This window comes from Hyposmocoma kahamanoa, unplaced genomic scaffold, assembly GCF_003589595.1.
Source record: "Hyposmocoma kahamanoa isolate Upper Pololo Valley unplaced genomic scaffold, ASM358959v1 65, whole genome shotgun sequence".
NCBI classification, from domain to species: Eukaryota; Metazoa; Arthropoda; class Insecta; order Lepidoptera; family Cosmopterigidae; genus Hyposmocoma; species Hyposmocoma kahamanoa.
Window position 1 is genome coordinate 12617167 of NW_020653853.1, and position 27674 is coordinate 12644840.

Below are 27674 nucleotides of genomic sequence, written 5' to 3' on the forward strand. Positions count from 1 at the left end.
ATCCTATTGGCGACCTGAAATACAGGATCAAACTAGTTCAGGCACCAGCCTCTGCAAATATTGTGGTCTATAACATATATCAATTAATGTATGTGTACAGTGTAAACTTTGCAGAGAAAATAAAGATCATTATTATTATTATTGTCTATAATTATTCGGTTTTCTTCTTAACCTTTTAAAGACAGATTCTTAACCAATGTTTGTGCTATCTTTCTCATTTGTGAAAATTAACAGCCTGCTCTAGTTAATAACTGCTAACCACGTAGCTGCTATAAGTGTGGCACGTTACGCAAGTGAAAGGAAGGGTGGCGATCTATTCTGGTGGACGCACCACCACACCCGTAGCTTTGTCGGTGTGCGTCTGAGCTTATCTAAGGGTTTATGTACACGATAACTTATCTATGACTTCTTTGCATAAAGTTAGTCTACAATAGAAACTAAATTAGCGTTACGTCAAGAGAAAATTGTCTATTCAAAGTCTTCTTTATTAAATTACTTATCTCAAATATCTAAAATAGTTGAATCTCAAAGCTTGCAATGTAATGCATAATAATTAAGACGAGTCACTGGAAGCCGTGGTAGCCTAATGGTTTGACCTACAGCCTCTCAAGCAGAAGTAGGTTCGAATCCGGGCTCGCACCTCTGAGTTTCTCGGAATTCATGTGCGAAATATAATTTGAAATTTATAATGAACTTTTCGGTGAAGGAAAATGTCGTTACGAAACCTGCTCGTCGAAGAAGGTTGACAACACTCGGAAAATGTGTGAAGTCCCCAACCCGCATTGAGCCAGCGCGGCGGATTATGGCCTAAACCCTCGTCTGAAAGGAGACCCGTGCCCAGCAGTGGAACGTATAAATGGGTTGATGGTGATGATAACTGGAGGAGAAGCGGGAAGAACTGTTTTGCTAGATCAAATGGTTTTCACTATTAAATAGCGGACTTACAAAAAATATACAGATACGCCTAAGGGTATTGTCTCATGTATGTGCAAAAATAAAAGTCCAAAACGAATAAATTATTTAACTTTGTACATAATTTTTATATGGAGATATTTCTCTTTAAGAACTACAGACAACTTGCTGAATATTGGTTTTCAACAGAAGCCCTATTGACATTTATACAAAAATTTTCAAATTTCCCAGCGGTTTAACAACACGCCGCGCCGCCCGTTGCCCCACCAGTCGCTATCGTCGAGAGTCGATGGTCGCTGACAAATTTTATTTTAAATAAAGCTGATGCATCCTCTAACTTTCGACCCTTAAAGGTGGAATATGTTCTTCAAATTTAAATTAGACTACTACTGAGGTACTTCCATTCCAACAAAAAAAAAATCATCTACATCGGTCGGTGTAATCGCGTAACACACAAAGAAATATAGTCGAATTGAAAACCTTCTTTTATTTTAAAGTCGGCTAGTAAATAAGTGATAAAAAGCTTATCAAAAGGGTCCATGACTCAGCATTTGAAGACTAGGCTATTTACATAGCGCTCACACTATAGCCTTAGTATCACCAAATGCTCTAGTTTTGAGTGAGCACAGAGCTTAATAGTAAGTTGCATATTGCGACAAGGGTTAGTGCCCTGGGCGTGGCCAAGGCAACGCGGGAATTGATAGCTAACGGCTCTGGGCTACATCATGCTCTCCCTTCTATAGAGTATTACGCAATACTGTAGTTACGCGTTAAGGGTTTAATAAGAATAAGAAACCTTGAAAGTAGGTTATCATTAGTTACGACGTTCATGCAAGGTATGTGGGGCGAGGCAATGAGCGCATAGTGTCAATCAGAAACCAATTTTTTAATGTATGTAAGTGTCCCATTCCGCGCCGTAGATTTGAAGAAGAAGTAACTTTTAATCATCGTTTTATAATCCATAGAAAATTTTCTTGTCCTGAAAAGTTTACGTAAGGATGAAGTATTTTTTTAAGGAAATTTACGAGTTTTCGAGTCCGAGTAGTTTTGAAACTATGTAATTTAATTGACAACTGACAAAACCCTGAGATATAAGTTGAAAAGTCAGTCATTTCAACAGCAGCTTTACCCTTACCCTTCAAAACCTCACCTCAGTAATGCTCACTTTACTGCTTGGCGACTTTCCTGGACGGACTCTTTCACAAGGAATTCTACTGCTACTATGTATAATTAAGTATATTTACTAATAATATGCTATATGCAAAATAGTGAATTGACTTTAGTAGTAAGAAACGTTAAATAATTAATATACAAAGTTGCTTAAACTTTCGGTGATAAACCGTTTGTCATATGTATAGAACACTATTATGAAATAAGACTTTTGTATGTTCAGGAAGACGGAACATATGTCTACAATAAATAGCTTATTTTCGGTTCCCCTGTGGTTACTCTAAACACTGGTAGCGTTACCCTTCTTCATGACTTTCTTTCGGGGGAAATGCACATGGGTACCTCTCGGCCGCAGAGGCAGCAAGGACTATTCTGGACTATTACCGGCTAAAACTTCATGGTGACCTACACGGGTGTTCGAACGAGAGGGATCCGGGGTCCACTAGGCGTACTGGAACCACCCAGCTTTTGCCCTCCACCTCCTCGGGTTCTCAAAGAAACGAGCCACACCACCTCGTCGCCCTACTCGCGGCTGCCAATGTTATCTTTCTTCATGATTATGCTAATGTGTTTGGTATCGGGAGGAAAATCATACCGTGGTAGGAAACCTGTACTGGTAAATGTTTTATAGACGTTTTCTTCAATAAAAGTTTATTAACGGTAGTAATTTACTAATAATAAAATCTGAGAACTTAATTAATTTTATAGGACCGCTCTTTCACTTCTACAGTTAATTAAAATATAGTAATCATTTAAATAGAGTTGGGTTGTTATATGAAACAATCTGTTACGAATACGAAGTCGTAAATACGGCTTCCATATTTTGGAATTAAAGGTATATTATTCTACAGGAGGCAACACTGAAGGGTCTGATAATATTACCGATGGTTTATTTAATTTTTTTTAATGTTATTTATAATCGTCACTAAGACCATCAGCTGAAATATGTAAACACTGTCTTTTTATATAAACATGTAAAAAAATTCTTTACAAACCGTCCTGCTCAATGTGTCCTAAAGACACACTGTGTCCCATACGATTTTTGTGCTATAACATTCTAGAGAAAGTTTTTACGAAAATATTTAGGGACACCGTGCATCTCTTGGACGCGTGACGTGTAGTTGTTTATTTAGCTAATCGTAAAATAAAAACAATAGAATCTTGAGTCACATAAGAACTGACTCCGTATCATTATTTCGTCAAAAGTGCATAAAACTGGCCTCAACCCTGACTGTACACTACATACAAGGTTGTCCCTAATTATACCTTTCGAATGAGACGTCATTTCCTTGCACTTGCGAAATATTAAATGTAAAAGCCCCTTTTTTCGCATTTCAAAGGTGTGAATTTAAATAATTGCAATAATCGGACAGACAGACAGACATGCAAACTTAATTATTGGTTTAGTTGAAGAAGAGTGAGGTATTCGAAAAAGGAGATTGCCTCGGGCCTGACAGTGAGGCACTTACTACCGAAATTGAATGGACGCCGACCCCGTACTATGAAACTCATTTATTCACTTTACGTTGCATTTTTTATCGATACATTCTGGTGTGACCAGTCCTGGATTTATAAATAGGCCGTATAGGCCGCGGCCTAGGGGCGGCAGCGTCCTAAGGGCGGCAGATGTCAGTGGAGACAAAAGTCAAACATGTTCACTGGGTTTCTCACGGTTTTTTATACCTTAAATAAATCCCTATATTTCTATAGGGATTTATTCCATCGAAACCTATATTATCGCGTGAATGATAGATGAGAGCAGCGCGGCGGGCGCACGGTAGTGGCTCAACGTCACAATCCCCACTTCCCGCCCGCACTCTCCGAGTAGTGATAATATGTAGTGATTATCACTACCGCGTCTGTCTGTCTGTCTGATCGCGATAAACTCAAAAACTATTGACCTGACGGTTTTCACCATAGATATAGAGTTCACCATTAGACAGAGTGATTGAATTAGATTAAGTGTATAATTTATTTAAGTTTTGTGTAAGTTAGCCTAAATATAACCTTAAATAAATAATATAAAATAAATGTTGAAGATGTCGGAAAAAATCGTGCCGGCTTAGCGCTTTACTGACGTGCGCCCCGAACCTAACAGAGATAAATCAAATTGATGTTCTAGAAAAATATTAAAATTATTAAATTTCTGAATCGATTTCGATAAAAGTTGGCAGTAAAGTAAATTCATTATGTAGTCTACCAATATATGATGAATGCTGAGAAAGGGGCGGCTGGTAGGTACTGACTACATGGCCTGAGGTCTAGGGCGGCCAAGACTGTAAATCCGCCACTGGGTGTGACCGCAAACTTTAGCGACGACAGCGAATTTTAAAAGTTAACACGATGAAGGGTAAGTGTTGAAGATTCTATAGTATAGTTTTTTTATTGCATCATTGTATACATTTATTTTTTGTATACATTTATTTGAATACATTTCATCCTCTCCATCCATTCCTCTCAAATACATTTCATAATTTGTTTTGTACGTCTGTTAAGATTCTATACTACCTCAAATGGCTTTAATTCCGCATAACTGTGAAAGCATTAAATCAATCACTTCGTCGAGAACACGATTCCCAAAAATTTTTACGATCGAAAAAAACACAAACTTACCTTGAAATTTTACAAGAAAACCGCTTATTCAATAGGTACATAATTCAATGATTTTTTTATATCAACTGAACTAAATAGAACACGTATACTATACGATATACATTTTTTAAATGGCTTTAATTTCGTTCGTAAGAAAATAAATGCTGAAATAAAGTCAGTGCCCCTGTCTCACGACCCAAGCAAAATGAAACTGTATTTGTACGGAAAAAATTTGAATTCGAGATGAAGTAGTATAGTAGTGGCACCCGCAATACAGGGTCTTCCTAGTGTGGGGCTATGAATGTGTGCATTGTTATAGTTGTCTAAAGTATTCTAAAGTAACGGAAAAGAACAAATATTCAAAACATCAGGTTAAACGATTAGTAAGCAAGATTTATACACCTAAAGAAAATGTATCTACCAATTATATTTTTCTTTCAATAACTTTTTTTTTTCTAATCTCAAATGACGGGACGAACAAGTCTTGCGCCCGATGGTAAGGTACACGTCTGTCTATTACAGTTGCAGTATCCTTAGAGCTTCAAATCGCAAAGATCTGAGGGGTACTGCCACTGCGCCCGTCACCCTGGAACATAAGTTGAGAAGTCCCATGTGCATGCAATTTAATTAGTAGCAGTAGAGCTCCTTGTGAAAGATTTCGTCCAGGAAAGTACTGACACCTGACCTATTTCTGCCGCCAAGCAGTAATGTCGGCATTACGGTGCTCCGGTTTTGAAGGGTAAGGGTGCTGGTGAAATTACAGGCACGTGGGACTTGTCAACTTACAGATACTGTAGAAGTTAAATGTCTTTTCGTTTGTATCGCTTTGCTTTATTATTTTGAACTATATGGGACTAATAAGTCCCACGTAGTTCGCTGTTAAGAGTTATATATCTATACAGCTTAACTATGAAGCTGTGCTTGAACCAGCTCACATTCTTTTCATCGTAGCGCGACATGCGATACCTTTTTCATTGATATTCTAAAGTTATAATAAAGATTATAAGAAGGCTATAAGAAGAAGAATATATTTATATATAGTTGGTATTTTGTAGAAAGGGCCTTTTTGAAAAATTTTTCAAATGTTTTTAGTTTTTCACGAATGTTTTAAAATATTTAAGTTCTTTTTTAAATTCAGTTTTAAAACTTAAACTTAATTGAAACTTCTTTAAATGGAATTTTAAAATGATGTGTAAATATTTTAAAACAGCCATTAAAACGTAAAACATGCTCCCCTGAAAAATTTTTCGAAAGCCAAATAAAAAAAAAAAACCAAGCAAAATTTTTCACCATTTGTACAAAACACCGACGATATAGCCCCTATAAATCCGCATATAAAATAACAAAGTATAAAAGAAGCTATAACACGTACGAGCTCTGTGTGAGGCAAAGGAACTGTTTAATTGAGCAATCGGATGGTCGAACCGGACTTCAACAGCTGTATTTTTACAACTGTAAATTTTTATAACCTCACATTTGCCACAATTGCGCCCAAATATTGTTTTATGGTCTCGTACGTGATTTGTTTCTCAAGGCTGGTGACCTTTCGGTTTTGCGAAATATTTTACCATTATTTTTCTGTAATTTAATTTTGATTTTGGGGTTCATCTTCATAATTTTTATTACTATTTGTGTTTTATAAATAGGTATGTGCTTCAACCAAAATGGTAGCAGTATGAAGGATGATTTTTACTTTTTGCCATGGATAATATTGTGTTCGGTGTAGTGCGTTGAGCAGCAAAACTTCTTTTCTAACTTATTTTCATTTTATTTATTTATTTAAACATTATTGCACGCAAAATAGTACAATAGGCGGACTTAATGCCATAAGGCATTTTCGACCAATCAAGAATAAATACCAGAGGAGCATAACGTGACAAATAACAACAGATAGAATCAAAGTTTATAAATAAGTTACACACAATATAAATATACATAAAATATATAATGTATATTATGAGTAACTTATGTCAGTTTTCGACAAAAAACTTGCACCATACACAAATTTCAGCCTATAATAACTACTTTATACCTAACACGATTATGGTAAAGTATAAAGATAGTTACCAAACTAAAACGATAGCATAATATAGCACGGATCTGAATCATTGTACGCAGAAGCACGTCGGCTTGTGACATCGCACTGCGCAGGCGCAGCGAGCAGGCCGAAGTGCGTAGATATTGCACAACGCATTGCGAATTAGAGCAGAAGTCGACAGATGCTGTCCGCAATAGCGTTGTATCTGTTGTTTCGTCATTGATTTGCAATTAAATTGTATCATAAGCAGGTAATGTTTATTATAGCGTGTAGTTGCCGACTACTATACCTCTTCTTATGGCATACACTATGACGCTTGCCATAGTGGTGAAAGGATTTGCTAATGAGCGTATGGTATTCTCCTGTTGTTATCCAGGGTGCACCAGACGTTCGGGAAATTAATGGTAGGTCGCGCGGGCAGGCTCCTTTCGTGTACCCCATAGAATTGAATTTTTTTTAAATCTTAAGTGTGAATCTTGATGTAACCTTGACCTTATACCATATATTCAATACATTTGTTTAACATTCTCATTGACATTTAAGGTACTAAATTGACATGTTATGAAAATTATGAATAAATGATTATGATTACCACTGCCTTTCCTATGTCTTCAGCGAAGCAGTACTGCTGTGTATTGGGTTAAAAAGAACTGCCATTATAGACACAGTGAACGAAAGATATTGCTACACACATGTATGTCCTTGGTATTGCAAATGTCTATATTAGTTATTGGTTACCACTTTCCATCTAGTGAACTCTTTGTTCGCTATTTTAAAACCACAAAATGAACATCTCCCTCGCTCTCTTCATTCCTAGATATTTGAGCACATGCATCTTGACTAAAAAAAATGTATTTATTGTCGTGATGGTATTGCCGCATGACAAGAAGTTAATTTCATGCTACGAATCAAACTAGCGACCTTGTGACCCAAACATTGTTTGAATAAAAACTTAAAAAAACAAACTACGATGACGGAAACGGTAATAAACCAGAATCGAATCATGAAGCAACCGCCTTCAAGAGTAAGACGAAAAACGTCGTTCATGACACGATTTGAAAGAATTTGTAGGATCCTTGCTCAAAACATTATCATCCACATTTCACACTTTCCCTTTTCTTGGTGCTCCCATAAATAAGGGGATTTCAACAGTAGGAATAGATTCAAGCATCGGGATCTTAAAGTTAAATCAACTGGATCTCCTGTTACTTTTTTTTTATGATATCAAGTAACGGGACGAACAAGTCATGTGCCTGGTGGTTAGCGACACGCCAGTCCAAATTAAAGACCTGAGGGGCACTGCCACAGTACCCGTCACCCTCAGACATAAGTTGACAAGTCCCATGTGGCTATAATTTCGCCGGCACCCTTACGTTTCTAAGCCGGAACGCAGTAATGCTCACATTATTGCTTGACGGCAGAAATAGGTACGGTGTCGTAACTTCCCTGGACAAACTCTTTCACAATGAGCTATACTGCTACTAAAAAAACCTAACCTAACCTGGACCAAAGCGACCAGATGAACGTAGGGACGTATATGCAAACTACTAAGCAATCAGCAACGACATAACCATCTCCACCCTCATTAACACTCCGGTTTATATAGTGGCGTCTTTGTTTTGGCTACCACCCCGTGTTCACATTCATCTCTGTCTACTCTATTTTGACAATTTCCGGTTGTTAATCCTAGAAGAAATTGAAGCTTTCATGGCGATCTTATCGCTAAGAATACTGTTTGGAACACTACTAATACATAATACTCTTAGGTATGTCACTCACTGGCCAAAACCTTATACTACCATATCTCGTCCTCGAGCTGCATACGTTAAATAAACGTTAAAAAATGAATTTTATCAAAGAGTGCTAACTTTTTTTTAGGTATCGTCTAATGGTTTGCAATAGTTGTGCAATTTATGGCGCGAATAATCGATTGCCTTTATCTTAAGAATTCGAGACACTTGTTTTGCAAAATAACTCTTGTTACGATCCAGTGCATTCGTTTCTTCAATTAGAATTACAACGATTGCGTTATAGGCTGTTCAAAAACGAAACGCAGTTTACTATTTTATTTTTATTGAGAAAGTGCGTTTGGGTGATTTGAAAATAAACTATTGGGAAGAAATAAATTTGAGCTCTTTTGCGGCGCTTTGTTCGGTTGTTCATGCTTTTTGAATTTATTTTGTTACAAAGATTGACGTCTAAACATTTTATACATATACATAAACTTACATGGAAGAATATTTTTCCATATAACCATAATTTGGAATACTTTTAATAGTTTACACAAAGGCAGCATATATTAGACAACATCACATACATTGCTCTGATCCCGAAATCGAAATCGGAAATAACAGCTTCCAAAATTTTTTTGATAACTGTCAATGTTATGTCACATTTGACGTCTAGAATATTTGATCTTTCCGTTCCACACAGTTAGCAATGTATTTGACCATAGGTTTTTCTAAAACTTCGAACCAGTTTTATTCAAAGTTACAAGGAAATTCAAACTATCACAACTTAACTGCAGTTACTACAAACATGTGTCAGATACGGTAGTTAGTGAGGAGAACGACGACATCCTTCATTAGTTTAACTTGATTGACGGTCTTATTTGAGACCATAACATATATAAGACAATATCACGTATATTGTTCTGATCCCAAAGTAAGTAACTAAAAGCACTTGTGTCATCGAAATCGAAAACAACGACGGTACCACAAACACCCAGACCGGAGACAATATAGAAAAGTTAGTTTTTCTACATTGACTCGGTCGGGGATCAAACCCAGGACCCAGAGATGACACCACTATGAAAAACGGAGTTCAAGCCATTCGACCATGGAGGTCGTCACATAATATTCGAATAATTCGATAGGTTAAGCGTCATTGACAGATGGCTTTCTGGAATAGTGGCTTATCTCAGAACCATCTAATTAATCACGAAGAAGGATTAAAAAACTAAGAAGCGTCTGCCGGCCAAAATTGACGAATCGTAGACCACTCCAATGGTGTCATGTGATTATTCTAACCTACTAATAACCTACTATTTTTAAACACCTGCTGATGTTAAAAAAAGAAAATTTCAAAATTGTCCAGCTGCTAATTTGCAAAAAACTGAATCCTAGACCTGCATTGTGCAACTGCCTTCATTAATATATATATATATATATATATATATATATTAATGAATACACACACACACACATATACACACAAATACACGTGTGTGTATTTTAAATATCGAGTGACGGCACGAACAAGTCTTACGCCTGGTGGTAAGCGACACGCCTATTCATAACAATTGCAGTGCTACTCAGAGATTTAAAACGCAAAGATCTTATGGGCACTGCCACTGCGCTCGTCACCCTGAAACATATGTTGACAAGTCCCATGTGCCTGTAATTTCACCAGCACTCTTACCCTTCTAAACAGGAACGCAGTAATGCTCACATTACTGCTTGGCGGCAGAAATAGGTAACGTGGCAGTACTTCACTGGACGAACTCGTTCTCAAGAACCTCTACTGTTACTGAAATAAAATTAAATAAAAAAAAATCAAAGGAACTTCTGAGTTTTTAGGTACTTAGTATTTATTGTATACAATATTCTCTTAACCTATATTGTAACATAAACACATTTGCTATTGCAAAAACAGTAATTCCTCCAATTCGGTGGACAATTACTGTTTGAGGTGGTTTTGACCGCGGCTGCGCACTCGCACGTGCTTACACTGTGATGCAAGACAGTAAACTAGTAAACAGTAGTAAGTAATTTCCGGACATATATAGTAATTTAACTTTAAACCAATTTCAGATTTTTTTAAGTGGACTGGCTTTTGACTACTACCGAGCCCTATAATAAAGATAGGCTCTACAATGGAACGAGCTCACCTAGAAGATGCCTGTTCAGTCGCTCCTTAAAGACACTCGGGTTGTATGTGCTCGGAAACTTAGTCGCATTCCATTCCTGGGCAGGGCGTCTAATAAAAGATGACGAAATGCACTGAGTACGCCTGAAGGGAATACCGACCACGTAGGGATGATATCCGAGACTACATAAATGTACAAAACTCGGACGTAATTCGGTGGCACTTGTGCACTTATATTGTTTCGAATCCGAGAAAATACGAATATCGCTTGTGCACATAAAGACAAATGGTACTTCGGACACCTGTGACATTTCGGATTTCTCGGATTCGGAACTGATATGAATCGGACGTAGTGCACAAACGATCTAACTGTTTCAATGGATACGTCTGTATGCATGTTGATAAAAAAACAACGTTTGGAAAACCCACATGAGAAATACTGTGGACTATGGATTAAACTCTCTCCTCGGAAGAACCCCGTGTTCAGCAGTTGGACATACGATGAGTTGGTAGTGACATTTAATAGGCGCCTATATACACTTCCGGACACATAATTCGAGCCACCACAGTACTAAGTGCCCTAAGCTTATACAATGTTTGATATCAATCAAAACTATTATGCAATTTTGAAACTAGTATACTAAACGTCTTTTCCATAAGTCCTTGTTGAGAACGTGGATTTGCAAAACCGGGGAAAACTTTTTTCGATGATAACACTATTTTTGTATTCTAGCCCTCTACGACAAAAATGCGAGGTGGCTCGAATTATGTGTCCGGGAGTATATAAGAAACATTTATAACAGTTATATTGTTTTACAATACACGGTCCTTTCAGAAGTAATTAATATTTTTAGAAGTGCTTCTACTGTTCATATCATACCTTTACTGTGTTGTTGTTCTATTGTAAATGTGTTTCCAAGCCTTTTAGGCTTGGAAACACAAATAATCATTGTATTTTAAAAGGGTAATTGTTAGTCATTCGACTAATGACTCAGACAACGCAAGCCAAGCAGTCAGATCACATTATAAACACAACCACTAAATTCTGTATCAAATAAAGATCTTCACAGCTTCGATTAAGAACGCACCACACGGCGGGACGAACAAGTCGTGTGTCTGGTGGCAAGTAATACGCTCATCCATAGCAGAACTTTAAATCGCAAAAATCCAAGAGGCAGTGCCACTGCGCCAGTGAAGCATAAATTGAAAAGTCCCATGCGCCTATAATTTTACTAGCACCCTTACTCCTCAAAACCGGAAAACAGAAATGATCATGTTAGTGCTTGGTGGCAGAAATAGATAAGGTGCTCACAAGGAGCTCTACCGCTACTGAAAATACTCCACCAGTTTTGTGTTTTTATTGATACCAAGAGATATTTCTTCTCAGTTCGTGTTGGTTCGAATCCAGTCAGATCGAAGGAAATATTATTTGTGCTTGTTCGAACTTTGTATAGAAAATCTTTTACTGTCAAGAAAAATTTATGTTAAGAGATAGAGTTATGAGATAGACATATATTTATTTGTAAGCATACTGTTTACATATTTAGGATTATTCACACTGTTTTTTTAGAGCTTAGAGCTAAGTCCAAACTCATGGTACCACGATTTCGTTTAATCAAGGTAAACGACTCTTTTATGGGGAACTGTATACGTTTTTACAATAAGATTCCGGAGTATATATTAAGATTATCATTTCCTAAAACTACATTAAAAATATTTTGTTTGATATTACGAAATTGAAGACTACGTGTTAGATAAAGATGTATGGAAAGGCGACACGGCTCCAGAATCCACACAAATTTGATTTAAATATTCATTTAAGTTCATTTGAAAAAAGCAATAAATTAAAAATAAAATAATAAATAAATAATTTCGACGATTTGACGGGACGATTTCAAGTGTAAATTTATTTTACCTATGAAATAAATTATCTTTGACTTTAACTTTTATTAACCAAAATACAGAAAAATTATTTATCTACAAGCTTATAAGCTTCGCTCACAAAAGCCCTTCCGGCTTTAACCGCGGCGAAGGAGTTCAGTCTATTTAAGTAAAAATATAATATAATAAAGCAAAATCTTGAAAACTAACTTAATTACATCTAGACAGGTACAAAAACATGCTCACTTACATATGCATATAAATTGCATGTAATAACAATTAAGCAAATAAAAAAATAAAGTTTATATCTTCAGTTTTAAAAAAACGTTTCTTAATGTATGATTTATAGTGTTTGTTGTTTTGATAATTACATATAAATTCCTTACTCATTTTGTTCACTAATGTGGTAACAAATATTTCCAATTTCTTTTTATGAATTATTTTTCTTATTATAGTGTCTTAATTACGTCAGCAATTGGCATACGAATATTAATTATAAAGTATACAGTGTTCGTATTCATTCTTAATGTCATATTATACTTATAATTAATAAGAATTAATTTAATTGTATAATAAAAAAAGTTAAAACATTAAAGTTCAGTCATTTTGGTCGAAAATTACGAATGTTGAACCATTGTAATTGTGAAATAATATACTTTAATCGAAAATAAACCACGAGCTCAGATGTTCTTGATAAGGTAATCACCAAAATAAGATCAAACTTTGTATGGTGCGAGCTCTCAGGCTTGTCCTTAGAACACATTTTTCACATCACGACCAAACAATACATCATATTCACTTACACATTCAGTAGTGTTTTCTCCGCTACATTCGATTCTAGCCCAGTTACCAAGGTTGTTAAAATTTTACTAAATCAGTCACTCAGTTACAAACAAAAAGAAATAGTCTATACACCTATATTACAACTCATAGCCTTGACTTTTAAATATCATCAACCAAATTAATAATTACTTTATTGATCCGATAACGGGCTTTAATCATTTTCTATGCTATAGCCTTCGTAATGGTGTTTTATTCTATTCAAAGTTTCCAAAGGCACAGATCCGGCGATATGGAAAAATCTCTGGCCTCAAAACAAGTAACATTAATTTTCATCAAACCATATACGTGGCCATAGGTCTACCTTGCTTGAACAATGTGTGTAGGGAAAATCTCACGTTTACAAAAATTAGACCCCAAAGGAAGGCAAGTATACCAACCAGGCTGTCACATCTAATAAATATCCTTTAAATTGTTTCTAATTACGTTATCCTCGACTAAAAATATGGCGCTATAAATATATTCACACATTATTATGTAAATATAGAAATAAACACATAAAATATATTTTAAATAGAAAACTACCGTAAGACTCAGATATATTATGTAAACTAATGGATAACTCACGTATTTAACTTGAATTTTTGCTGAATTTTTGTTGAATGCGGCGATGACTTGACGTCTCTGCTTTAAAACTTGAACTAAAACATCAGTTTTGCGTTAGTGTAGTTAATAAATTTTTATTTATTTTATTATACAAACAGATTACAAATTAGCTTAAGAACTAAAGCGATGATAACATAAATCTTTTTGGGTTTTAGCGTACATAGTTTTATCGTTTCACAACTCTTTAATAAAATAGTAAGTTATTTTTCTGGTACATAACATAATAACGACGGTACCCTTAAACTTTAAACGTGCGATTTAGTAATGAACTCGTCCGCACAGTGGTGTGCGTGCGTATATGCATGAACTACTTTACTAAGCATGAATAATCGTACTGAAAAAATAAAATATATTATTTTAATTTCTTATATTTTATTCATTAAAATAAAATAAAATATAATGGCCCGAGGGAATTTAAGTTTGAGGGCCTGGACATTTCTGTCGCCGGGACTTTACAGTACTTAACCTAAAGTACATAAAGTACCACTCACAAATACACACTGTCTTAATTAAAATATGAATTACAAAACTCTTTTATATATTTATTTAAAATTCGAAATACTTTTATGAGGAATATTGAAAACACAAAATACTGCACTTAGACCATATTTTTTTTTTAATTAAACATATTTTATACATACGAGTACTCTTGTTGAAAAAAGTTTCATTTTTGGAAAAGTCGTGTAAGAAAATTTTTGCATTACTATATATTTTTGATATTTATCGTACTTTTTGTGGTTACTGATTACATGCTTCTGACAGAAATTTCAATTTCAATGAAAATTGAACATGAATGAGGTGAATATTACAAATTAGGAAGTCCATTTCTATACGAATAAACGCCATTACTGCCAAATTTACATATTGGAAAGATACCAAGTTAACGCGAAAAAAAGATTTTGACGTCTTTCATATGAGCATGCAGTGTTGCTCCAAAAGTTGTTTTTCACTGTGCTGGATATTACTTTTTTCCTTGCCTTTCCTTTGCCTTGTTGGTTACAATTCTGAACGTTCCGCATTAGGTTTTAGTTCGTTCATTGAAATAAAAGGTATGTTTTGTTTTGGTATATTTTGAAACCTTTTGTTTCAAATTTAGAAGAAGTTAAAATACCAATTACAAAACACATTTTTAGGTAGTATTAAAATATAAATATAACAACGAAGCGTTACTCTTCCACATTTATATGGCGAACTACAATGAGGAATTCCTTGCCTGCAGACATATTCAGGTACTATTTAGGTGTGCATGCTCCATTGTCGACCTCGTCGTCACTTTCCATTTGGTGAGTTGGAGGTCAAAATTAAACTCGCGCTTATTCTATAACAGAAAATGCAAGATACGTGTTATTATAAAGTAAGTGCTTCAAATAGATATTTCAATTACAAATAATTCTAATACTAGCGTACAGGGAATATCGGATATTTTCTTAACAGTAGAGCTCCTTGTTTGAAAGAGTTCGTCAATTTCTGCAGCCATGCAGAACAAATTCTTTGCTTTTGGACGTTTTGCGTTCCGGTTTTGAAAGATAAGATTGCTGGTAAAATAACAGGCACATGGGACTTGTCAACTTGTCACAGGGTGACGGGCGTAGTGGCAGTGCCTCTGAACTCTTTGCGAATTAAGGTTCCGCGTGGCACTGCAACTACTATGGACAGGCGTATCGTTTACCACCAGTTGCACGACTTTTCGTCCAGTGAGCACAAATAATATACATATCATTGGTTACTTAAAATCACAAAAAAAATTTAAGTTGTTATTGGAATTGTAGACTAGCGCAAGATGAACTTTTGTTCACGAGTCGAAAAATATCTGAAATAAATCATAGAAACTTTAAAATACTATTTTTGATATAAAACAGAAATAGTGATTATTACAGTTAGGTAAGTGGTGGTCTCCGCTCTTTAGCCTTCGTATACCCCCGCATTGGTCTCACAGACCGACGATGATCGTTTGCCGTATTTTTTTTTGAAACGGAAAACGTCGTGGCTAACTTCATTTCAGCGTAACAGAAGTATTCTTGCATACAACACGTGTACCCGTATACGACACCGATCTGTCTCTTAGGCCGACGCGGGTATAGTGTCACAGGTTTAGGTAATAAATATTCTTCGGTCCGGATACATTCCATTAAATAAGTTTGCGTATATGATGAAGAAAACAGTATCACCAAACTGTGCTGTATGTGACGTAAAGGAGGACGTATATCATATACTGATGGAGTGTGGACGAAACGATTCTTTTAGATTTGATGTAGCTGCTATATGTGACCAGTTTAGACAAATTGGCGGATGCAACAGAGTCTTGGCCTTTCCCCTACCAAGGGAAGCCAAGATGCTATATAGATTGGCAGAGAGAGGCTTGAAGCTAAGACAATTATAAGCTGCTTCAATTCTCTCTTTACTTTATAATATAAATATATGTATAGAGCGGCGTAGTCGCGTATTGTGACAAAGCTCTTTAAATAAAGAAAAAAAAATTTTTAGCAATTCCTATACTTTTTATACTTATGTACTATTTTGAATTAACATTGAGTTTAAATTATGTGTTCAATAATAACTGCCTCCGTGGCCGAACGGTTACCATGTCGGACTGCAACGCAGAAGTCCCAGGTTGGAATCCCGGGTCGGGAGAAATATTTGTATGGCCTACATTAATTTCTCTAGTGAGTTTGGATGTAATTTCTGGCTATGTTGAGTGTGTGCGTTATTATTATTATAACTATTATATTATTATTATATATGCTACACTATTGCTGCGTGTATAAGAAGGTTAAAGAAGACTCCAGCGTATCAATCGATCATGTTATGTAATAGGCTCAAGAATCACAATTTTCTATGAAGCAGTGCGTGACTTTTTGTGTTTTTGAACACTACTGACGTCACTACAATTTATAAGCGTATTACAGTCCTACTATTAAGTTTACATACACTATTGGAGTATAATAACTCAGTGGATGGTATCAAACAATCGGAGATCGCAAGACAACATTGTGCGCGCTAATTGCAGCACCCGGTAACGCCCAGGCTGCCCGGCCCCGCAGCTGGCCATTGTAGGGGTTAACTGATTCTAGCATTGCATTCAATCTTGGTGAATAAGTACTATACAGATATAGCTTTTTGTACCGTCATAGTAATTAATATTTTAGGTGCTTCTTCTTCTTATCGTATCGATGGCATTCAGTGTAATGCTTGCCGTGATGGTGAAAGGATTTGCCAATCGGCGTAATGTACTCGCCGATTGTTGCCCAGGATGCGCCGGACGTACAGTAGCGTACAGGGATGCTCTTTTAGTACACTCAAAATTTTAGGTGTCAAACTAATTGGTTAAGTTTTTAACCGACTTCAAAAAAAGGAGGAGGTTCTCAATTCGTCTGTATATTTTTTGTATGTTACGCGATAACTCCGTTATTTGTGAACCGCTACTGATGATTCGTCTTTTGGTGGATCTTTCCAACAAAAAAGGACCTCAGAAGGAGATACCTTAGAAGTGGTCCCTTTTAATTTGAAGGAAATGTTCCACTTCTAAGGGTGGCAAACTAGGGGACGCATGACTTTTGAGGTCGGTTTTTTTAACCGGAGGTTAGGTTATTCTTGTCGTGTCGGTGGCACTATATTACCATCGTGGTGAATGGATTTGCCAAACGGCGTAAAAGTACTTGCCGATAGTTGCCCTGGATGCACAAGAGAACCACGGATAGTATGTCGTTGCTGGGAGGTTCATTTCGACCACCATCTTTATTATTAAAAACATACAACACACAACAGGCATACACTATATTACCCTCGTGGTGAATAGATTTACCAAACAGCGTAAAAGTACCTGCTGAGGGTTGCCCTGAATGCACCTGAGAACCATGGGTAACATGTTTCATTAAAAACGATTTGGGAACTTTCCAATCCACATTAAGACAACGTGCTGGTGTATGGTCCTTAAAGTCCGTACTCGACAGTGAGACGAACATGGTTTACTACGGAATCAATTATAACGAAATTTCAAAATCCATCGAAGGTGTATCCATTCCTGTTCGCCTACATTTCTTGTTCTGTACAAGGTTCTTTGTAAATTCGCAGGGCTACATTACTAACATCGTAAATACCAACTTTTGTTTCACGACTTTTAATAATTCATCAGACTTTGCTTTCGTAAAATAAAATAATATTTAAATAAGTCATTCTAAATTATAGAATTTCACGTCCTGGGAGCTCGATGAACTTAGCTGGTATCATGTAGTCATTTCATCATTCATTCATTTTAGTGTCTTTATTTTTATTCTGTAATTTTTGTACTAACAGTGGAATAGATAGTTTTTAAGTGTACTGACGAAATGGACTGTATCTTTTTTATAAAATTAAGTGACGGGATGAACAAGTCGTGCGCCTGATGGTAAACTACACGTCTGTCCATAACAGTTGCAGTGCCACTCAGAGCTTTAAATCACAAAGATCTGAGTGGCACTGCCACTGTGCTCGTCACCCTGAGACATAAGCTGGCAAGTTCCTTGTGCCTGTAATTTGACCAGCGCTCTTACTCTTCACAACCGGAACACATTACTGCTTGGCGGCAGAAATAGGTAAGGTAGCAGTACTTCCCCGGACGAACTCTTTCACAAGGAGCTCTACTGCTACTTACATTGTCTGCAATAAATGATTTTTATTTTATTTTATTATTTATTTATACGGAAATAGCTCTGAGCGGTAACAAAAGAGGGCGCAAGCTTAAATACCAGTCAGATGCAAAAAGCAGGAGCAAGGTATGGGAGTTGACAGGGAGGACGATTGTATGTTTGAACTTACTACCCTACTTCTTCTTATCGTATCGATGGTATGCACTGTAATGCTTGCCATCGTGATGAAAGGATTTGCCAATCGGCGTGAGGTACTCGCGGATTATTGCCTACGGTACGCCAGACGTGCAGGAAAAGAATTGAATGTCGTGGGAGGAAGCTCCTGTCGTGCACCTCTTAATACTACTTAACTCTTTATCTTACCAAAATCTACCTTACTATCAAATACAGATATAAAAAGTGATATACACTTCAACAAATCGTTAGAAGTTTATATTTGTTAATTTTGTTATTTTTTGGAACAAAAGTTGCTATTAAGAGCGGTTACACACGGCTACTTTTAGCAGCGATGCAAATACGATGCAGTACCGATGCAGTCGCTAATCGTCTACATTTACACACGCGCGCGATTTTAAGCAGCGATGCGAACACGCGTTTGTATCGAAGTATCGCTATATTTATACGCGTTTCACGAACCACTGTTATGGTAGTTTTCCACCAGCGAGGCGTGACGAGAACAGAAATCTCGCAGGCCTATTTCCACCAAAAAAAAATTTTTTTTTATGTACACACTCAACATAGCCCCGCACTAGGGAAACTCTGTGTCGCGGGTGTCATGGACTCACACATAGACAACCATAAATTACACCCAACTCACGAGAGAAATACATGTCGACCACTATAATTGCCATTATAGCTCGTACGAGCCATCACGACGCGCTGTAATTGTGGACAGTGAAGATTCTATTCATCTAGCGATAAATTCGCGGCTGAAGTAACATCCATACATTATTAGTATTAAACACGTTAACGGAAGAAGGATCAGATGAAGCCGACTTTTTTTAAATCGCACATCGTACGTACCCCACAATCTCGCGATTGATATTAATTGCCATCGCAAGCTCGCGCGAGATCGTGCGGGCAGGCGCGAGATCGCGCGAACTCGCGCGAGATATCTTGTTTCCGTTGCAAAGTATAATACTTTACGTAGGCAGCAGTACGTTTCAATATTACATCAACACATATTTTTAATTCTCGCCACGCCCATCCTCGCCAATCCAGACCATTTCCATCAAATATGCGCGAGGAGAGAATTGCAATTTTCTCATACAAATTTCAATCCTCGTCTCGCCTCGCCGGTGGAAAACCACTTTCAACACGGTCGATACAACATCAAATGGCTTTGGTTGACTTCGCATAACTGTGAAAATGTTGAATCACTTTGGAAAAAATACATAGTAGCATGGAATATATACCCTGATTAGTACACGGTGTGAAAACACGATTCCTACAAATTTTCACGATTAAAAAAAAACACAAAGTTACCTCAAAATTTTACAACAAAAGCGCTGTGTTCAATAAGTACTTTACATATATTAATTAATTTTTATATCAACTGAACTAAATGGAACACTTATAATATACGATATACGTTTTTCACATGGCTTTAATTTCGTTTGTAAAAAAAGTCTGGAGTAATAAAACCAGTGTCCCTGCTGCTCGACTCGCGCAATAGAATCGGTTCAGTACGGGAAAAATTTTAATTCGTGCTGAGGCAGTATCGACTCTTAACATGTTTGTAATAATATCCTGCGAGGCTGTTATTGTATTTTACAAATAACCCTGTTTGTCAGTTTTCTCAGAAATAAAGACACAAATAATTAGCAATAATATCTCTTAATAAAAACACGGATATGCTAATTACCTGCCACTAATAAACTAATTCTGACCGCAACACCTCTGTCTTCAATTGTTTTATCATCCAATCTTGTCCTTGTATGTTCTAGGTATTTTTTCCCGTTCCTTTGATGGTAAGTTTGACAGGAGGTATGCCGCTAGGGCGCCGTTGTTCGTGGCCAGTCGTTGTTTAAGCGTGACCCAATCAGCCACTCATTAAAGAGCTATGAACTTCTTTCTAAACACTCTTCTTTTTAAGTATCAATCAAAGACTTTAGGGAGGTGCGGCAGTTCAAATAAAACTGGTTTCGATATAATCCCAACCGTTGTCGTCTCAATGCCATCTCAGCCACGAAGATCCGAATTCTTTTTAGTTGTCTATTAATGATAATTAATTGTCCGTTGTTAATATGTGGGTACGTCAATCGAGATGTATTAGTGTCAAAGGTTTAAGAGTTAATTGTGAGGTTAAATTGTTGTTTGGCGTACATAAAGGTAATAATAATAGTAAATTAAAATTGAATGCGATATGAGAAGAGATGTCAAGCGTAAGCCTTTGTTGTGGTAGTGTCATTAGTTACATCAGTAAACAAGCCTGATTTTCGTGAACTCTTGCGCACCTATACTGTGCGACATTTCAGTGCCGGTTTTGAGAACATGTCAGTACAAAGTAAGTATTAACAAAACAAAAAATACGAATGTTATCTTTTTACAATTGTAAAAAATAAAAAAGCCTTTCAATCAGTTCCGTGGGTTCAAATCCGGGGTTTCAAACCACTGAATTTTTCCGAATTTGTGTGCGAAATATAATTTGAAATGTACCACGAGCTTTTCGGTGTAGGAAAACATTGACTGCACGTCGAAGAAGGTTCACAACTCTCGGAAAACGTGTGAAGTTCGCAACCCGCATTGGCTCAGCGTGGCGGATATAAAAAGCCTATACCTTCGGCTGGGAGGAGATCCGTGTCCAGCAGCGGGACATATAAAATGGATTAATGATTAATAATAATATATTTAAATATATACGTCCTTAGTCGATGTAAAAACAATCTATAAAAATATATGGTTTAAAATAACCATTTCTAAGAAATTAATTTAGAAATCACATTTTTATTTTTAGAAACTGTATATTATTAATAAATAACATATAATTTTAGAAAAAACGCATGTTATTTTTAAACAGAAAGTTTACAGCTTTTTATTAATTAAGGGAAAACAAAAAAAAATGGTTTTCCCTATAATTAGGCATTTTCATTTGTTTTCGGATATATCCGCCTTGGACATTCCGGTTGATTGTAATCTTCAGACCTATGCGACAGTTTCACGGAAATAAGGTTGTAAATCAAGAATACCGAGAAAAGAAAAATATACAAAAATCCAGGCAAAATACATTCATTACTTTAAGTTAATTAGTTTGGTAAAATCCCAGACAGACTGGAAATAAAAGCCCTAACTTTAAAATGCTACATTTTAATATACAAGTATGCAAATTTATTTTAAAAAGTCTTTCATGCTAAGTATAAAGTTTGAAACCCTTAATCTTACTTTCTTGAGTTTTTATGTCGACAATTGCATAATATTACATTGAAAGAAATTTATACAACATAAATTATTGTGCCGTTCGTGTTTTTATTAAGTAACCAATGCAATTTACCGTTAAAATAAAGCTCATTAAAATTGGAACAAGTGAAAACAAAATGCGAAATGCCAACGAAACCTTGCTCTGGACAAGTCTACGTTAATTATTTGTAACTTTTAAAATATTATGAAACTATATTTTTTATTTCTTTTCTTAATACATCCCTGGTCGTCGTACTTTCCAAGATTCTGATGAATCAATAAAAAGCAGATTTTTATTGTAATTTACGGATAACCGCTTTTGTTCTTTACTACGAAATATGTTTATGATGAAACAGGTTATTGTATTCTAAATGAACAAGTATAGTCAAGAGCACATTAGGTTGACATTTTGGACCGTTCTTAGCGTAAGCGGCATAAGGTTGCCTTTAAATCCATGTTAAACTTGACTTGCTCGTGACCTTGTACTTTCATTTGTGCGGTAAAGAGAGAAGCTTCCTGTGAGAATTCTAGTGAAATGTTAGTTTTTTATATAAGAACAGGCGAATAAATGGCACATTTTATCCTTATTCACTTCCTTGGCATTTTTTGTCGTACTGCAACCTTACTTATTTCTGCCGCCAATCAGTAATGCTCACAAGCATTACTGCGTTCCTGTTTTGAAGGCTAACAATGTTGGTGAAATTACAGGCACATGGGACTTGTCAACTTATGTCTCAGGGTGGCAGGCGCAGTGGCAGTGCCCCTCAGATTTTTGTGTTGTAAAGCTCTTAGTGGCACTGCAACTGTTATGCAAACCACCAGGCGTATGACTTGTTTGTCCCATCATTTGGTATCATAAAAAGAATGTAAAAGTAACGTATTCCTTATTAAATTATTGCACATCTACACATCTAACACGTTAATTAAATGATCGTGAAAGTTAAGAATGCCGCGACCGTGTGGTGTGCTCTTAATCAAAGTTTATAAGAAATTATTTGATACAAAAATTAGTGCTTGTGTTTATAATGTGATCTGATTGTCTGGCTTGCGTTTTTTGAGTCATTAGTCGAATGACTAACAATTACCCTTTTAAGATACTGATAATGATTATTTGTGTTTCAAAGCCTTTCAGATTTAAAGCTCTGAGTGGCACTGCAACTGTTATTGACTGGCGTGTCGTATACCACTAGGCGTACGACATGTTTGTGCTGTCATTTGGTAAGAATAAAAAAACTGCACAACTTAAAATTTTAATTACTCTAGTGCGGTTTTTGCGCCTACGTTTACCCTTCCGTAAATATAAATATTCCGTAAATATATATAGTTTCAGAGATATAAAGGTTTTTACGATAATCCATTTTAAATTATTGCCTCACTTGTTAAACAAACTGTCACTTAAAAAACCCCTCACTTATAAAACAAATGACACTTTCAATGCATCGGAAAGGTAAAATTAAACTCCTCTATTACGCTAAAATAACATACTATAAATACTAAATACACTGACCTCGGCTCGTTTTACTGCTTTGACGTCCGGATGTCGGATAATACCATTGACAGTCATAATTAAAAAGACGTATATTTAAGGACGCTATTTAAGTACGTTATTGAACCTTTTTACACTAACTGCAAGGCTGCGGTAAAATTGGGCAACACAACCGCACGTGATCTCATGATATTGTTAAAAATAAATTGTAATAGAGACGATACATGTTAAGAGATGTGTGAAGTAGGTTTGATCTTTATTTTCACTGAGTAAGAAATAAGGAAATAAATTTGACTTATTTGCAGTTCTGCAAGCTATGTCTTTCCGTTTCAAGTTGGTTTTGTTACATAGTTATAATAATACATTTTTATAAATTTATTTTCCTTGTTTTATAATAATCATAATAGAATTTGGACGAAATGGATAAGTTCATTTGTGTGAATAATGAAAGAATGTTACGTACGCACTGTTACGTAGTTGTAATAACGCCATTTTCTTAATTTATTTTCTTTGTGAAATAATAACAATGTGTCAGTAAACCACGTCAATTATCTGATCTCTTACTAAGGAAATTCCTTATACAATAAGTACCTGAGCTACGAAATGAACTATTATACGCAGACCAAATGTAATTTAAAAACCTCATGTCACAAATTGATCCGTCTGAGAATCGAACCTGAGACCTTCACAATTAAAGTCCACAGGGGTGTTTGGGTTCTCATGCTCAACTAAAACTAAAACATTCTAGGTTTTAGAGCAACCCTGTCTTTAGCTTACACAACCATGGCAAGGTGTCGCGTGATAACCGCAAGTATGTAAAGACTCTAACAGTCAGTTCATTTACAAGGTCGCTTAATTTGAGACTCTGGTCTTCAAATATTCAGAGCGAGGTTAGGCTTTCCTCTTAAGCAAGAACCTCACGCATGTGGGGATATGTTATTATTTTTTCGTTATGGACAACCTAAATGCTTTCGTAAGTGGCAATAGCGTTAGATGTTATTGTTTAATTGAAAAGAAAAGAAAATGTGGTTACTAATGGTGGTCATGCTTTTATTTAGAATGCATCAGTAAAAAACAAGTAGCAGTAGCGCTCCTTGTGAAAGAGTTCGTCCAGGGAAGTACTGCCGCCTCATCTATTTCTGCCGCTAAGCAGTAATGTGAGCGCTGCGTTCCGTTTCGAAGGATAAGGCTGCTGGTGAAATTACAGGCACATGGAACTTGTCAACTTATGTCTCAGGGCGATGAGTGTAGTGGTAGTGCCTCTGAGATCTTGGCGTTTCAAACCTCTGAGTGGCATTGCAACTTTTATGGGTAGGGTTGTCGCTTACCATCATGCGCACGACTTGTTTATCCTCTCATTGGTATTATAAAAAAGTATCTAAATAATCGTACTTTTTTGTATTTCTTTGTAAGTCTACCTAGGTTTACTGTTATCTCAATAGGTGTACGAAATCAAAGTAGATAAAAAGATGGTCGCAGTGATGACGAGCACCACAGGCAAGGAATAAGACACTTTAATGATTAGGTTGAAATGATCGACAGTTAATATTATATTTGACCAAAAACAAAGGCGTTAAGAGTCTATTCAACCTCAAATGGCTTTGGTTAATTCCTCGTATCAGTGTAAGTGTTGAATTAATCACTTTGGAAAAAATATATAGTAAAATTGAGGATAGACACTGATTAGTACACGTTATGAAAACACGATTCCAAAAATTTTCACGGTAAAAAAAACACCAAGTTACCCCAAGTTACCTCGAAATTTTACAAGCTGCTGTATTCAATAGGTACTTTATATAATTATAACAATGTTTTTTTTTAATATTAACTGAACTAAATAGAATATGTATAGTATACGATATACATTTGGGCCGGGCACTGGTGTGTGACGCCACATGTGCCGATACACTTGCCCCTACCCATCTCCAGCACACCAGCAAGAGGGCTGGCTCCGCAGATGAGCTGGCGGAAAGAATAAAAAGAAATAATGTAAAATAAAACTACCTGTTGATAGCCTTTGGAGTCGAAACCCCCGCCCGTGGGGTCCCAGTGCCCTTCATCTGTACAAAATTTCTATCAACCCGCGCAATAATACCGACTCAGTATGGGAAAAATGAAGAAGAAAAATGAAATTACATTTATTTGACTACAAATGACACCACACAAGAAAAAAGAAACAAAACTGAAAAAAATATAACAAAATTAAAAAAAAAAAACATTCATTCAAATAACTTACTGGATTATAAAAGTCGGATGTACTTATTTGTGACGTCACACTTTAGTGCTACCATACAAGCTACAATAAAAAGAAGTTACAGTTTGGTAAGGTCTTAAAATGTATATTGATTGACAATTGGTTATAAATTTTATCATTTTGCTTTCTGTAAAATCTATATACGTTTCTACAGTATCTATTGCTTGTACATTCTTTAGTAGATGGCAAGATCGCCAATGTCAATGTTGCATGGTTTTAAGATCAGACATTTTGTAGTGACAAGGTTATCTTAAGAGATCATTCGTTTTGGCAATATTGGACTCCTTGATATTATAGATAGGTTCTTTTGGTAAATAAAATGCTGAATTTATATTATAATTGTAACAAAGCGTACAATGGAATAAAGCAGCACTTTGGTACATAGCTATCTATAATAAAATAGCACATTTTTCTAAATGTATTTCCTATGTTTAATAATAACAGTGTGCCAGATAACTACATTAATTCTAGTCTCTGGTCTCTTACTACAGATTATTTACTGTACTATACGTACCTGAGTAAAGGCATTCACTCCTGGTCGCTACCCACAACTTCCTGACCAGAACCAATTTAGTAAAGATTCTTTCCCAAATCAGTGCTACCAGGCATCAATCCCGGGGTATCCCCATCTATGCCAGATAACTACATTAATTCTAGTCTCTGGTCTCTTACTACAGATTATTTACTGTACTATACGTACCTGAGTAAAGGCATTCACTCCTGGTCGCTACCCACAACATCCTGACCAGAACCAATTTAGTAAAGATTCTTTCCCAAATCAGTGCTACCAGGCATCAATCCCGGGGTATCCCCATCTATGCCAGATAACTACATTAATTCTAGTCTCTGGTCTCTTACTACAGATTATTTACTGTACTATACGTACCTGAGTAAAGGCATTCACTCCTGGTCGCTACCCACAACATCCTGACCAGAACCAATTTAGTTAAGATTCTTTCCCAAATCAGTGCTACCAGGCATCAACCCCGGGGTATCCCCATCTATCGCTCACAGTGCAAACCGTTGGGCCATCGACTTATTTTTAACTAACTTGTCTTTCCTGTTTCTTTAGCGAAGCAATTTATTCCGTAAAAAGATACAGCATAGTCACGGACAAAGTAAATTTAAAATTTTATGTCTCACGGTCGGCGACGCTTTCCTCAGCTTTTTCCTTCCTTTTGATATTCTCAGTAGCCCGCTCGGCGCTGACCAGGAGGTTTTGAGTTCGATTCCCGGTTAGACCAATTTGGGAAATTAATTTTTAAATTGGTTCTGATCCGAGTGTTCTGGGGCGTGCCCCTACAGGACAATGTATACGCTTCCCGGTTGATACTAAAATTTTTACTTTCACGAATTTTAAAACTATAGTGAAAAAAACAATTTATACTTTAAATAATAAATATACAGCGTCTAAGTACTTGTATGACAAAAATCTGTGGTAGTGACCCGTTTACCTCTTGCAGGTAGTCTCGATGTATGATGATTAAAGTATATATATATATATATATATATATATATATATATATAAAATCATTATATATATTATAAATTTTAAATGTGTACAAATGTTTCTTTACAAAGAACTACCCCTCGAGTTTCTTGTTCAATCTTCTCAGGGGAATCTGCTTTACGAATGAGCAGTAGAGTTCAATCAATATGACGATTTCAAGCGTAATTTATTTACCTTTGAAGTAAAGACTATTCAAGTTTGGGTGAATTCCATAGCACTATTATTCAAAGCGCAGGGAATTCCTTAGAAACCAGATTATTAGTGTGGTTGTGTGGCTCATTATTATGATAAATATTGCAAATGTCTATTCGCGGTAATTGCTACTCTCCAACATCAATAAAAAAATATCCCAGTATGAATGTATTGCAAATTGCTTTACTAATGGTAAAATTACGTATGTTGAAATAAACGTTTACATGTTGTACGTCTTGCAGGACAACATCGGACTTTTTGTTTAGAAATGCGACTACTGGATCGTCCACTTCAGAGTGAACGCT